General features: G+C 38.5%; 1 long non-coding RNA gene across 1 annotated transcript; it reads right to left on the reverse strand.

Annotated features, from left to right (window-relative positions):
* Window positions 1–591: 591 nt before the first annotated feature.
* Window positions 592–15,181, reverse strand: LOC136105716 (uncharacterized). The gene is made up of 5 exons (XR_010652031.2): window positions 14,593–15,181; window positions 11,814–11,925; window positions 9,980–10,077; window positions 6,084–6,177; window positions 592–1,019 (listed from the first exon to the last, which is right to left on the reverse strand). It is a non-coding gene; the product is annotated as an uncharacterized lncRNA (long non-coding RNA).
* Window positions 15,182–15,863: the final 682 nt, after the last annotated feature.

A 15,863-nucleotide genomic window follows, 5' to 3' on the forward strand; every position in this document is an offset into this window, starting at 1 on the left:
TAGTTGGTAATATATTTTAATATCTTCATTTTATTTGTGGGCTTCCTTTCCTTTAAAGGTGCCTTGAGGAATCAAGTTAGAAAACCAACTGTGCTATGAGATCATAGGCAAAGTTCTCTCCTGCTGCTTGATTCCTCCTAGAATAGTGCATGATACAACACAAAATGACAGACCAGGCTGTGAGCTAGAGACTGTAGATTTCTGCAGCTGCTGTAAAAGCTTTTAGCTTTGCAGTCAGGACCAATTTTAGAAACAAGCAAAACAAATACTCAAAAACCCTGGTACTGGCTGAGCAACCTTCCCCCTCCATGGCATCCTCTGCATTGATCCAGTGCACAGAGACCACGCAAGATCTGGACACCCGGGAGCAGCCAAACACTGTTCTGTGCCTCTGCAGCTGGAAGGAGCCGCTCTGAGGGCTGCAGGCCCTCCCGACAGCACCAACCATGTTAAAAGATGAATACTCACTCCGCCTCCCATCCCTCAGGCCCACAGCATGATTCTGCCTCATGGCAGCACGTGTGGATTCCAGTGAAGTAGATGAGCAGAGCTGGAGCTGTGCAGCCGTGGCTCTGCAGAGCTCACCTGTCACAACACCCCCACACTTTATAGGGTGCATGATGCTTAACAAAACTGTTCTGCCTCTGCTACAAATCCACACTTTGGCATTTCATTAATGAGGACAAAATACCTTATTCCTGGGGTGGTAAAATAGTTTCCCTATACTGCTCAGAAGCCTTGCACCAGCACAGGACAAATTATGTTAAGCCTGGTCTTCATTTTCTTTGTTTCTTTTTAAAAGTAATGCATAGAAGAAATCTGTCTTTTTTGTTCCTGATCTTATGAAGCTTGTTCCTTTGCAGAAATAACTGTGAGGTTGGGGTCAAAGCAAGGAGTCACATGGAGACTTACCTGACTAGGTGCTAAATCTCCTTAAGCTTTCTTCTCTCCTGTGAGCTCTCCTCACATCAGGGCGGTACTTGGGCCTGAGCACATCAAATTTCCAATTCAGTGCAGAACTGCAGGAAGCAAGAGAAGAGACTCACAAGCCATTCATGAGCAAGGGACCCACATGGAGTTACTACTGTGCCAGCTCCTCTTCCCTCCAACCAAAGTGTCCCACAGGGCTCTTCAGATTACTTTCCCCAGGCCTCCCAGACCGAGTTAATCTCTCTGCACGTTAAATGGTTAAACAAAAATTTGCCTTCCCCCGCCCCGCCCAGCTGCATTATTAGTTCAGCAAGGATTTAATTTACCTCCTTTCTTTAAGACGGAAGAATAAAGGGGCTTCTTGAAGAATGCAGAAGAGTGGTTTTTTCTGTGATATGCAATTAATACATTTGAAAAAATGCACTGTCTCAGCTTTCCAGAGTAGCCTTTGACTTTGTAGTGTGTTAATTTTGCTTCGCATGTCTTCACAGTGCATTGGCCTTCAATGCACTGTTTAGATGTAATTTGACCAACTGGTTTTGCTGCCTTATCAATTTCACTTTTAAATTCAACTTCTATTTACTCAAAGATTTTATGTATTAAGTACATGGAAGGCCAACCCTTTCTTCAAAGTCTATCAATATATCAAATGATAAAACTAACATAACATCTTTTTGTAAAGTTCATAATGTCAGCAATAATCATGAATAAGAAGTTCTCTTGTGGATTGTTTCCTTTACCTTGTAAAATATTAACTGCCTTCATTTAAGTGTTCAAGCCAGATATAGGCAACTCCAACTATCACTATGATCATTACTGTTTCTGGGGAGTAGTACATCTCAAATTCTGACAAACCCAAATTATAAGGGTGATGAGTAGATGCTGAGGCAAATCATGTACTTTTTTCCTTCTTCCTATGCATTCTGTAACTTGACGGCTATAAATGTATGCATCCTGTGACTTCACAGTTATACTTGCTGCTGCAGCTCTGGTGCTGACTAACGCATTACAGAAGTTTTCTGGAGCATAATAGCCATAGTAAAGTTACAGAAACAGATTTTGCAGCTGTGAGCACTTGCACTTGAAAAATCTCTACTAGCTAAAGGTTGGCATCTTTGCAATATGAAATCTTTCCATAAACTGCAGGCTACCTCCCTTGAGGACAAATGTATTTGAAAGACACAGATGTCCAGAAAGCCTGCAAAAGAGACTTCCACTTGCTATACAAACACATATGTTCACAAGCACTGTTTTCTGTAATATTCATATAAAAATAAGTCTCTGTTCATTAAAACAGTTTACAGCTGCTGAGAACTCATGCAGAATGATCCTCCTGTGTTTTAGAATTCAACAAGTCATGTTATTGAACTTGCTCTGACCTCAGCATGACTTGTCTGTGCATGAAATGGCCTTAAAACTTTTAAAATCAACAATGACAATAACTCAGTGAACACAGTAAAGAACTCGACTGGCAAGTGCTTCTGAAATACACATTAGAGGAGTTTGGATTCTGGAAATGCACTGAATGTTCCTGAAAATGCACTGATGTTCCTGAAAAATATTCCAGTTTCTCTTCCCTTTTCTCCTCTGAGTCACCTGGAAACTTCCTTCTAAAGTAGCTGGAGACACACAGGAGTTATACTTAACCAGGAGGATATCGGACACAAAACAGAGAAAGTGGGTTTTTTTGCTTTAAGTAATTCAGCATCTAGGAAAATCATTTAACAGAATGCCTTATAAAGTCTGAGAATGCAGAATTTGTGCGTCACTGTACACTGCCTTCAAGTTACATGCTTATGATATTATATAATATTGCACATGATCACCTGTAGAACAAAATTAATTATGAGTCAAGTATCTCTTCACATCATTCATTTCTATCTCCCTTGACAGCTGACTTCCATTCTTCACTGAAATAATCCCCCTGAGCAAGATAGTGATTAGTTTGACAAATTGATAGAATAAAATATCTCCATTCCACTTTATGGGATCTCTTTTAACATTCATGACAGTTACAGCTACGTGAAATTAGTTTTTTGGATTCCTCTTATTCCTTAGTGGTAAGCCAGGAATCTCTTAAAATAGTGTCAGCGTATGTTCACCTATTCAATTTCAGGAACTCCCATATTGTCCTTCAACAGTTAATCTTCACTTTTGGTACAAAAATATGAAATCCAATTAGAAAAAATCCTCACTAGCAATATGGGAAGCAGAACTTAACACTGTGCCCAGCAGACCTCTCTCAACTACAGATAAGGGAAAAGGAGAGCTCTCAAAAGGTCTGTTTACCTTTTAGTGGGAGGTCACCTATAACAACTTTTTAAATATAGGGGAACAACACTGAGAGTCCAAATTATCTCTGCCTCTAATCCAAATGTCCATACAGTCAAGTTACCGAGCTTCATTGCCTCCATTTCAACAGAAAACATAACTTCATTGCACCTCTTCAGACAAAAATACAACTATTCTCTCCCAGCACAAGGAGGCCCAAGGTCATGAGGCAACTGACCATAACAAGTCCTACTGTTCTCAGTTCATTATGAACAAACTCTCCAACTTTAGCTTCATGGCTGTTCCAGCTGCCTTAGTCTGTAGGCTTATACAGAACAAACAAACATAGGATGACTTTAGGTCTAAAGATGCCAGCGGTCCCTAAACATGTGATGAACAAATAGAAAAGACAAGTGAAATTAGTCATCACATGAGAAAGCTTTCTGCAAGTCTTCAAACACAAGATCCTGTGTCATGCTAACAAAATCACATTAGGGGATTTCCCCAACCTCACCCCTTAAGGAGATTGTAAAGTAAAACTCCCTTCTTTCTTCCCTACTCAGTAAGCTGTTCTGGTTTATTTCCTCTTAAAAATTTACTTTTTTTCAGGTTTGCCAACTGCTCTGAATCTGTGTGCTAAGCAGTCAAGTAGGAAAAAAACCAAAAAACTTTCCTTTGTTCAGCCAATGTGTAACTGTATAACAATTGAACCATGATGTCTCAGCCCTGTGTCTGTAACTTAAAAAAATAGAAATTAACATAGGTACTCTCACTACTAAGATTTGGTTGGAGGGGTGACTGGGGCTTTAAGCAACCAGTATATTGGGCTAAATTCACAATTGGAAAAAAACTCTCAAGAAAACAGCAGCAATCAACTGCTGTCTCCATTGTGCTATGCATTTTTGCTTCCTCTCTCCCTCTGCAGGTTCATGGTTTAGTTGTACCTGTTACAAGAGAAGACGCTGTCATGCTTTAATGCACTCCTGATCACACCAACATCCCAGCAAGAACATTGGTTGTAGCCCTGTTAAGACATTTGGGCAAAAATTATTAGGCAGCTTAACCATAAATATGAGAGGTATAAGGTTTAATGTGACAAGGAAAGCACTCTAGACACATTTAATGGGATGTGTACTTCCCCTGATAATCATATCAGGGCCACATGGGCACCTTGATGATGATATGTTTATATTAGCTACACTTCCTATGTTCCTAAGAATTTATGCTATGAAAAGAGATATAAATCCTACTAGATATTCCATTTTACCAGAATGTCTGCATTCCTAACAAGAGTCACAGTTTGATTTCTTGCCCAGTGGAAGAGAGGTTGAAAATGAACACAGTCAGCTCTATAGGCTGTAAAAAAGCAAGAATAACCCAATCAAAGCCCCAAAGCAGGCCTTCCCACATTTATCTAAGTTCAAAATTCTTTAAGAAATTTATTGTCTTTACCAAAGGGGAGAAACTCTGAATAAGCACTGAAAAGAACTGCTCATTCCAGATCAAAGGAGCTGGATATCCCTCTCATAAATACTGAATGTATGTGCCTGGTCAGGAAAGATATACCCTGGCTTTGGTATTCTGCTGTTGCTTTGTGACTGTTACTTGCATCAGGAGAGAAATAACACTAAATGGAAGAAATGTCATTTTCCTGACTTCATAAGCATTTTGTTCATAAGCTAGAGGCACGGCATACAACACACTATTAATCTGGAGTCATAGCCTCTTACTATTACCTTTATTCGCTGTTCTTCAGCTTGCAGGTCACAGTTCACACCACAGTTCTTTCAGATACAGATTTCAAAAGCACGATTCTTGACCATGCATTTTTAGATTTCCCTGTCCATCCTACCTAAACATACATTTTAAATGCTTTTCTTAGAAACCAATAATATCAGAGGCTCATTGAAAGAGATGTCACAGGAGTCATTTTAAGGTTTTCATGTATGGTAGAAAACTCCCACTCACATCCTGAAGAATGTGGGGAGGTTCAAACAAAAGGATCTGACCACATGTCTGAGACTAAACCAGCAATGCATATCTTTTTCTGCCCACGCCATACTCCTAAAACTTCATGTCTATTATGAAGCAAGTTCCTTTCCATCTGCATGCAAAGCTCACTATTTTAAGTTATCAGTCTTGCTGAGAGTCCAGTAGAAAATGCAAGAAGTTGTTAGTGGCAAACTACCTGTTGAAATCCAGCAGACACAGAGAACCTGGCAACATTCCTCTATAAACCTTTAGGGATACGTGTCCTTTCTGGCTATTCCACTGACACTCTATCCTCAGACTTTGACTTGAATCACTTCATCCTCTTCCAGATACTAAGTTGCACTGAGCTTCATTCTGTAATATCGTCAATAATGTTTCTGAATGCTCTGTGCAGGTTCACTGCAGCCTGGGAAACTGCTAGCCAGGAAATTATGTAAGAAATTATCCTTATTTTGTTACTGCAACTCTGGCAGTTTTCCAGCTCTTTATGGCACTAATTGCACATCATTATCAACAAGGAGAGCTCTTCTAACCATTCTAAACAACATAATTAATACCATTATACTGATACAGAATATACAATTTGCAATAATATAAACCCAGAATCTGAGGTATCCTGGCAATCTGCAATGACAAAGTAAACATTCTCATTATGTAATTCTGGATGTTTTACCAGTCTATTCAAAATTGCTCTTGGCCTTGCATATTGGTTTTTCAAATGTGCTTTTACTTAATCAAAAGAACATTTACATTAGCAAGCTGAAACCTGTTTAGTCCGGCTTTAAAAAATGTGCAATTTAAAAATAAGTCTACATTTTTTCATCTCACCACCACCCGAGAATTGAATGCTCTGTAAGGACCATCATCAGTTGTGACTGCTAGTTTCAGACCTGTATAATTGCTTCTCTTCATGGATAAAGCTTTAAAGTGCCATTTCCTGGTTTGCTTCCATAAGGTGACATTATAAATTCCACGTATTCTTTCCTGTGCCAAAAGAAGGGGAGCTGTTTAAGGATGTTACAGGCCACTAAAACTGAAATCTATGCTAGTGATATTGCTTCAGAAGAGTTATGTGATAAGTAATTGTAAATTTGACTACGTAAAACATTGCCTAAACAATGAAAGCTATTCAAATCCTCCAACTTTGTTCTAAGCATATTCCTAAAGTCACAGGCTGCTTCCTGCTTTTTGTGTTGATAACAAACGTACAAAGATTCATCAGGGAGGGAAAAAGAGGAAAAAAACCCAACTAAACACAAACACAAATCTCATTAATTTCATTCGCTTTTTCACAATCCAGACTTATAGTCAGTCACTTTTCACCTCCAAGTCAAAATCTCACATCATTAAAGAGAGAGAACACTAAATCATTCATTTAAAGGTAATTGCATTTGATCACTTTAGTAATGTAGAAGCACATCGGAGGTAGCAGCTGGGCAGTGTAGTGGAAGAGATAAAAAGCTCAAAATTCATCCAAGAATACGGTAAGCTTGCTCTTTGCTAATAAGCAACATCACTGCTTTTGTTCTGTAAATCCTACCAAACTAAGCAGCACAGCTGTGTGAAAAACCGAGCTCTATGCTAATAGAGGAACACAGGCTACCCATCCACGGGGAAAGGAAATCTCTTTGCTGTTACGTTTTTCATTTCAAAACTGAAAAATATATACTTCCCAATATACAGTAAAACAAATGAAAAGAGTAAAGTTATTTCAAAAGTGACCACGTGAAATGGACAATAGAAGAATGTTCAATACTTCCATTATATTGCAAAAGGAGAAAGAAAGGTCTTGAAAACAAATGAGGCTTCTTGCATCAATCATTTTTAGAAGAATGATTATGCTATATTTAGAAAAGAAGTCAGACACTGGATTTCACAACCATATGTGGAAAACATTAAAGGCAAAACTAGATGGGAATGCCAAGGCAGCGTGGGGCCAAGAAGTGCCATTTTTTTTTAAAGCCACCCTGGAACACAGGGCAGGAGAGCGGTGTTTCACACAGCTCTCCTCTGCAACCACTGCTGCAGTAAATCTGACTGGCAATATGCGTAAACTAGCAGCGCTGGACTGCTATAGAAACTGAATTATGCCAACAGCATAACTAGCAGAACTAATCAGGCAATTTTGGGACAGTTTCCAGTGTTACTGCCCGTCCTCTGCTGGTTTGTGAATAAATAGGAATTTCAGTCTAATTATTCCAATGCAATTTGTGAGATGGCTAGACAGCAGATGGAACAGCAAAACTTTCCAATCTTCCCTTTGAAGCGCAGGAGAGGATTTTTACAGTTAATAAGCAGTACATGTTAGCCAGAATTTTGCTGTGAACAGTAGAAAATTTGTGACCTGTGTTGTCAACATAGGTAAAAATGGCCTGAATATGCACTGTTACCACTTTCTTCTGAATATGTGTACCAAAAATAACAAAAAGGTCTTGCTTATAGCCCTCAATATATTACTTCATTATTAGTTCCTTCCCTTTTGAGAAAATATTACACCTTTAAAAGATTACAACTTAAAAAGCCAGACATGCTTTTTTTGAGTCCACCCAGTTCTGCCAAAAGGCAGATGGTCTTGTTGGCACTTACTCTATCCAATCCTTTGCACATTCTGAGCATTATATCAGTATTGATTAACTGTCAGAATGCTCACAAGAGACAAGCATATAGAAATATGAGAGCCAGATGTGACAAACAGCACTGTATTCCATCAGGTGACCTTATTGTTATCCTTGCTTTCCCTTAGTATTTTCAGTCCCGATACTGTAACTTAAGTTGCACATTCTCAATAAGCACACAATACAGTGCACATCTACATCACTAACTACAAGTTGCAAAGTAAATGAATCATGGGGGGTGGGCAGAATGGAGCAGAACATTGCTTTGTAAGATTAAAAGACATCTTGGGATTTTATTTGAAAACTCTGCCATACAATTCCTCAATTTCCTTTTCATCCCAATGTTTCCCAGATACTTTGTCTTTCACAAGACTGTATTTGCCTCTGGGGAAAACACAGTATTTGTACTGTTCAAGCATTACAACTTGGCAGGGCAGAGAAGGAAATAAAGCATATTTAAGTGAAACTGCAAATTGCATTTAGAGACCGAAATAAAGCAAAGAGCCTAAGAGCGAATGTCCTCCTCTTAAAAAAAACACAGCATAGAGGTTTTAAGAGTTACAGCTTGTCAGCTGTCTTCCTTTCCATCACTGAAGGAGCACGCTGACTCCTTAAAAGGATCTGTGTGAACCTCCCATTCTCTAACGCAAAACACGAGAGGGGACAAATGACTCATTAGGGATCAAGACCTCAGAGGACCCACGAACACTGCATCCCCAAGCAGAGAGCGAGCACACGCAGAGCTCCTCAGTTCTCCCAGGGGAAGACACGTACTGAAGGAACCAAGAGCAAACTGGGAAACAGACTGAAAAGGCTGAGACTCTGAAAGGACAAAATATTTGAGTTTAGTTTACTGTTTTGCCTTCTCAGCAAAACAGCAATCAAGTTGTCCAGGACTCAAAGCAGTTCTGGTAGTAAATCACACTCACGGTGCACGGAATGAGGTGATGTTGCTCAGCAATCTGTGCTCACACAGCATTGAAGAATTAGGGAACAAATCTGCAGATGTCAGAACACCAATGGAGATTTCACTAGTATCTGTATCTTCTACTTCTCAAAATCAGCCAGGACACTTACATTTCAAAGACGCCAGCTGTCTTGACTGACTGATTTTGAGACTCATTACTCATACAGTAACTTTTTAGCTCTTTTCTGTCACATCGTAACACTGCAAGAATTAGAGATCTTGCGTACACCTGCACACAAAAAAGTACCTCCCATTTACTTAAGACATACCAATACAGGATGTGCTCCAAATCACTCCATACATCATCACACATTATTTCATCACTTCTGAATGCACTGGCTTTAACAGATTACATAGCGTGCTCCTACACCTACATAAATGTGGCATTTTTCTGGGTACTGGGTTTTGTTCTAGCTCTGTTATTTTGGGAGACAGGTAATGTAAATAATTAACAGGCTGCACATTCTTCCAGTTGCTAATACTGTAAAAAAATTTCTCAGAAGTTATCCCAGAATTAGAGTTAACACTGATTATTAACACTCGATAATGATGTGTGGTAGAAGACAGACATCTGTAACAGAACAAACAGCGCACAGGAAGTTCTGATTTTTATCTTACTGGCCTTCTGCCTCTGTTTTCATCAAATTCTTCAGGAGTGATGGCAGTAGATTAAGAAACAGATTTTGCATACACAGTAGTTTTCTAGCCCTCCTTCCTGCTCTTCTAGCTCTGTTAATAGTGATAGGTTTTCATTACTGATGGAGCACCAGTAGCTATGCCCACAAGCTGCGTCACACTGGGGCGGCTGCCCACAGGTTCAGGTGTGCACTGCTGTTAGAACAGAAGTTTCTGTCCCAGGTAAACACACTGGCTGGCAGCTCCACACAGAAGCTGGCCACAACCCACTGGGCAGACCAAAGAGGCAGTAACAGCCCTCAGTGCACTCAGAGCCATTCCCTGTACACAGGGCATTTTATGAGCCACCACATATTTCAGAGGCAGGATCCACCAGGTTTTGATTTTTACACTTCGTTGTCAGAACCAGGGGACCTTTCTCTGAGGTTTTCTCAGCCCTGAGAGTTGAAGATGAGTTCACTGTCACTGCTCACAACAGAAGTTACTTTAGCCAAGAGCCAATGACTTCAGGTAGGCTGCTTGGCAGATACTGGCATCAGTGATGTTGCTCAAAGAGACAAAAACATACCCACGTCTGCAAAAACAAGCCTTCCACAAATGTTTAACCAACCATCAGGCACTCCGCAAAGATCTGCATCTCATCATCACTTGCAGCTTGTGCAGGACCTGGAATTAGTGAATCAAAGTTAATGAAGACACACTAATTAGGAAAGAGAGCAGTTCACAATTAAAGCTACACATCTAAAATGGGAGTTTAAAAATTATCATGTCTGTAGGTTTTTTAAGTACCTGGAAATTGTAGTATATAAGGATTGAAGCATATTCTAGTAATTTATGTACTTAACAATGATATAAAGTTCTGCAAATAAACTTTGTTTTTTGTAAGCAAAGTTTAACAAAAAGTTAAAGCTGCAGCCTCATATACTGTCTCAAACTTTGTCCAGTCACCCAAGCCATCACATTCACCCTAATATATTTCTGGACTTCAGCTTTTGAAGTATTAAACAGATTCTAATCCAGTGAGATATTACACTGACTTTGTTGAAAGCACAATTAGGCCAATGCTACTCAAAATCTTCACCAAAAATTCTCCAAGTTTGTTTTAATGTCACTACGGACACATTGATAGTGCCAATAATATCTGTAACTCTCTAAGAGTTAAGTGTTGTGGATATAGCAGATCTTAAGAGCTGAAGGCACTTAGTACTTGGATGCAATTCCTGGAAAAGCTTCAGGAAGCTCTTTCATTAACAGTGTGAAATCAGCAGGCATAGTAACTTTTCAGTAACACAGTCATCAAGCTGAATTTTCAGTACCTACAGAGGCTTCAAATGTCTGGAAATATTTTGCTAAAACTGATTCTGACTATTACAAGGTTACTCAATTATATTTTGCTTGTGGAGGAACATGTATGTTGTGTTCTCAGTATCTGTACTATCACTGCAAAACCAATGTGGAGACGGCATTGATCTCTACTGAAGTTCAGTGCTGCACAGTAGTATATAACAGTACTGTGTTCTGGGGCAATTGCTTAAAGATGAAGTAATTCATGTCTGAACCCAACATACTAGATGGCAGCCAAGTCAGTACCCTGAAAATGTTAGTAGGTACCAGAAAAGCTCACTTTCATCTGGGATTCTTCCAGCTAGGAATGAGAGATCATCCAAGAGGAAAGTGTAGCCCTAGGATATGAAAAATTGTTCTTATCATCAAAATCTGCTTTTGTATTGTAAAGCTGCTACCATGGAGCTGCTGACAATTGTAACATTTATAATTATTTTCTAAACAGAAGGTGGTGGATTGCAACAGTAAGAGTCCTTCAGCATGACTGACCTTCTGTTGATAGAGGTGAAAAAAAACCAAACACGAGTGAAAGAGTTTGTTAGAACGTGAGAGTATAAGCTTTAGAGGTTTATCCAGGCTACAAACCATGCGGCAGTGCCTTGCCTTTGTAGGCTTCCTCTGTACAATCTTACAGTGTTAAAACATACAACAAATTAACCACACACTAAAACAAAACTAGAGAAAAAAAGGACTCGCACGCACCCCTCAGTGTAGAGCGGCTGTGAGGAACCAAAACCTTCTTCCATGAAGCAAACAGGAATTCAGATTGGAAGAAGATATTTGCACATGATTAAACTACAATCTCAGTCTACAGCCATCAGAACTCTGTGTGTTTTCAAAGATGTTCTGATTAAACAGCCTAATTAAGAGAGTTTTAAGTGTCTTTACTATAACAATTAAGTAAGTTTCCTATTGCCTTGTAACTTGATTCATTTTAAACTGTGACTGGATAGAAGTCTGACTGTGCTGATAATCCAGTTATGTTTTGGGAGTTACCCTGTACAGGTTGATTAGATTAAGAGATGAGGACGTAATTAGGTTCCACGTGCCACACTTACATCATTGCACGCTTGTGTATGTGTCACAGGGTCTGCTGCATCAGCCTATGCAGACAAATTCTGAAGAAACAGACTGTATAGGCAAGAGTATTCCTTTACTCTTTAAATTAATCTGCAAATAAGAAAGGCAGGGAAAGGCATTATATTCTCTGATTAGCAAAGAGAAATAAGCTGGCTTAGTAAAAACAAAAACAAAAAAATCCCATTTTCAAAATTTTGTCCTGCTTCTCTCATCACTGGAACAACCAAAATAAGCCACATCATCAGGAATATTTATTTCTCTACCGTAACTACTCAAAGCAACCTGATCTGGGTGAAGATGTCCCTGCTCATGGTAGAGGACTGGACTAGAGGAGCTTTGAAGGTCCCTTCCAACCCAAACTATTCAATGATTCTATTCTATGACAATAAGTTGTGTCTGTTCATGTGTACAGTTTACTTTCACCAGCCATAGCTACACTATCTAGGCATTCCTGCTCTGGTAGGGGGATTGGACTAGATGATCTTCTGAGGTCCCTTCCAATCCCAAACATACTGTGATACTCTGTGTGTGTGTGTGTGTGAGATCAGTGCTTACGAGAATAAAAAGCAAAAAGTAGCAAAAGGATGTGATTTTGCATGGGACTACCCATGCACACTACTACATCAGCATTGTACTTGCAGTTTTTGAAAGTAAATAAATAATAGGTAAATGTCTACACTATTTCTCTATCCTTACATTTCTATCTCACAATAAAAATTGCAAGCGGTCTGTAGAATTCACGGTGGGAAAATTGGATGTATTAATTATTGTCTTTAAAAGAGACATACTTTTTGGTGGCAGGACAGATATTTGCAGCTGATTTTTTCACATCACTGCACATTTTTCAGAGATCTCTCCCAAGTATTTTAAGAGTGATTCAGCAGTAATTCCAAAACAATTCTCAGAAATCTTTCACCATGTATGGACATAGAAACTTCCCCCTTGCCCCCCTCTTTTTTTGAGTGCACTCTGCAACTTGGCAAATGAGTGTGAGATTTCTGATGCAACTTGAAAATTGACTGTGTTCTAGGCTTGCAAAAGACTGATTATTTTAATTTGGGTTTAGTAGCTCACCATTCAAAAAGAAATATCACTTAGTGGTTAGAGAGATGGCTGGGAGTCAAGACACCAGGTTTGATTCCCAGTAGTGTTCAAGACTTGTGAGCTCAAGTGCTCATCTACATTTTAAGCACCTTATTTTCCATCACATACAAAACACTTCATAAAGATAACAGCACAGGACAAAATGTACTTTATACCTACATAAAAATAAACCAGTTAGTAGCAACAATTTTTGTGACTCACTATGAAATACTAAGGACAGTTATGCTTCTATAAAACATTCCTAAATATGCATGGGGTTGTTTGGGGAAAGGAAAGAATTACTACTGAAATGAAAGCTCAGGGCACAGAGCTCTTAAATCTTCACTAATGGACGAAGATGCAATTCGGTTTCAGACAAATCATAAAATGCCTGTTTACTAAATTATGAATTAGTGAAATTCTCACATATTTCATACATCGCTGTTAAATAGTTCACTCTAAGGTATCACAGGATCTATTTGTAACCAACCTCCTGTCCTGATATTTGTACAAGGTATATAAACATTGAATAATTAAATTAGTTATAAGAAAAACTGTATTTTAATAAAGATTCTATCACAGAGTTTTAAAAAACCCCACAAACTTGTGGTCATTACTGTCATAAGACTGAATTTAAAAAAATAAACCATGGGGTACTCTGCCTGGTTTTGTGAAAGGAACACTCCAGCTTATTCACCTCCTGGGTAATGATATTTTGTCTTGAGATGTGTACGGGCAAAGGCCTCGAGCAACATTTTCACAAACAACAGTTAGGGATTTTAGTTACAGTAACCCATGCACAACATAGAATAAGCAGAAAATAACATATTTCTCCAAGTCACTGACCTCCCCAGATCCAGACAGAGGTAGTAAATTAACAGATAGCCTTATGGACCACAGGAATCAATAAAAAACATAAACCACAGACACTATTAAATGCTAGATTTTAGGACTGGGCATTGATTCTGTGATTTTATTGTCAAGCTGTATCACTGCTGTAGACCCAAGATTCACTACAGACTTGTGTTCTGTATTGATTTTGCTGAACAGCAATGAAGAGTTCAGTATTTAATGGCAGGCAGCTCAAACTGAAGTTCCCACATACTGCACTGAGGTTTTAATCAATTCAGTCTTCCCATTACATATTCTCACTCACTCTGTGTAACTGCCTTGCATAAAAAAAGAGAATGATAATGTCATTTTATCATTAATACTCCATGAAATTCCCTTTACTTGTTAATTTAGTAACATTTATAGATCTTTAGTGTGCAAGGCTTTAGAAGCAGTCTGAAAACTGTCACAAATTTTCTGCATGACTTCTTATCTTTGAGACTTGGAATTACACAACTGTAATGAAAGACAAATTGAAGTATCAGAGAGAATAATTCCTTCAGTTACACAGCACTGACAGCCAACTTCACCTTACTGCATGTGGTCCGATTAAGATTCCTTTGCCATCCAGAGTTTTAAATGACCACTATTGATCACAGCTACAGCATCTAAGATAATAAACCTTTTCTCCAATACAAATTAAATATACTTTATCTTTGGCAAAGATAGTGAAATCAGCAAAATACATCCAACATAAAGCTGAAAAATGTCTAACGCATACTTTGCTTTACATAAACTCTTTGATTTATGCATGAACACTCTTGCGCATGTAATTACATGTACAGAAATTCAATGTGTTTTCACCTTGGCAACCTCTTCACAAGGATGACTTCTGATAGAGGCAATTTGTTACTACCATAAGAGCTGAGTAATGAAAATGTAAATCAGTGCTCATACACCTGCTGGATCCACTGGAAAAGTGAAGAGAGATAAAGTATAATTATGTGGAGGGCTACATTTTGAGGAGAGATTTCAGTAATTAAGAATTCCAGTTGATAATATGAAATGGAGGGAACTATCAAAATATGTTTGTATCAAAAGCAAGCTGGAGAATGGTTAAAATCTAAACAAGATAGGCGATTATTCCTCACAAGTAATATGAAGTAAAATATAACATAACATACTTGAAATATTAAAAGGAAGGAAAGCAAAGAGACAGACTTGCAGGCAACAGATGATGGTTGTAAACATATGAAGCGACAGCATAGTCTGAAAGAATTGAGAGACACAGCTCGAAGACAGACAGTACTACCACAGGAAAGTAGCGCCCTTCACACAAAGTGCTAAGTATGAAAATTAGCTAGATTAGGTGTAAATAGCTTTTCACACCTCCCTATTAGAAGGGCAATTTGGATCACTTTACAAAAATAGCTGCTGATAAAAAACAACTACTGGACTCTCTGGGCAGTTCTTGTATTAGCCCGTCTGAACATTAGCATGTAGATGAGATAGTAAGAGAGTTTCGATTGTATAAAAGTAAAAATTATTTCTGGAAAAAATGAAAGATGACAAGAATAAAATAGGAAGAAATTACCACTAAAAACAAACAAACAAAAAAACCACACACAAACACACACCACCAAACCACCATCTTTTCCCTTCAGTTTGCAACCTCTGAAGAATCAGAAACATGAGCAATAAATATCAAGGAGCATTCTGAAAAAGCCAAGAGATAAACACCCTTTGATGCTGAGAAAACTAGGCAACAAACTAAAGCAGATTTAATACATTTTCTGTTTAAAAATTAAAACCTGTTTTCCAACACTGTTGAAACTATTTAGCTCTTTCTCCTCTAAGAAGAATGTTCTGTACAATGTATGCCATAAAGTATTCTTTGAAATCGTAGGTGGTGGAAATATGAGGAAAAACAGAGCAAGTTTCTGATAAGAAGTGATAATTGGCCATGGTACAGGGACAAACTCCTACCCAACGTTGTGCATTAACTACCAGCACTTATCTCTGTAAACAAAGTTTTAACAAAAGACACATTCAATTGTTTTACTGTGCTGAAATTACTGCCAATGGAGTTAAAGCAGGGGGAGAAAACTATTATC

The sequence above is a fragment of the Patagioenas fasciata genome, chromosome 10, assembly GCF_037038585.1.
Source record: "Patagioenas fasciata isolate bPatFas1 chromosome 10, bPatFas1.hap1, whole genome shotgun sequence".
NCBI classification, from domain to species: Eukaryota; Metazoa; Chordata; class Aves; order Columbiformes; family Columbidae; genus Patagioenas; species Patagioenas fasciata.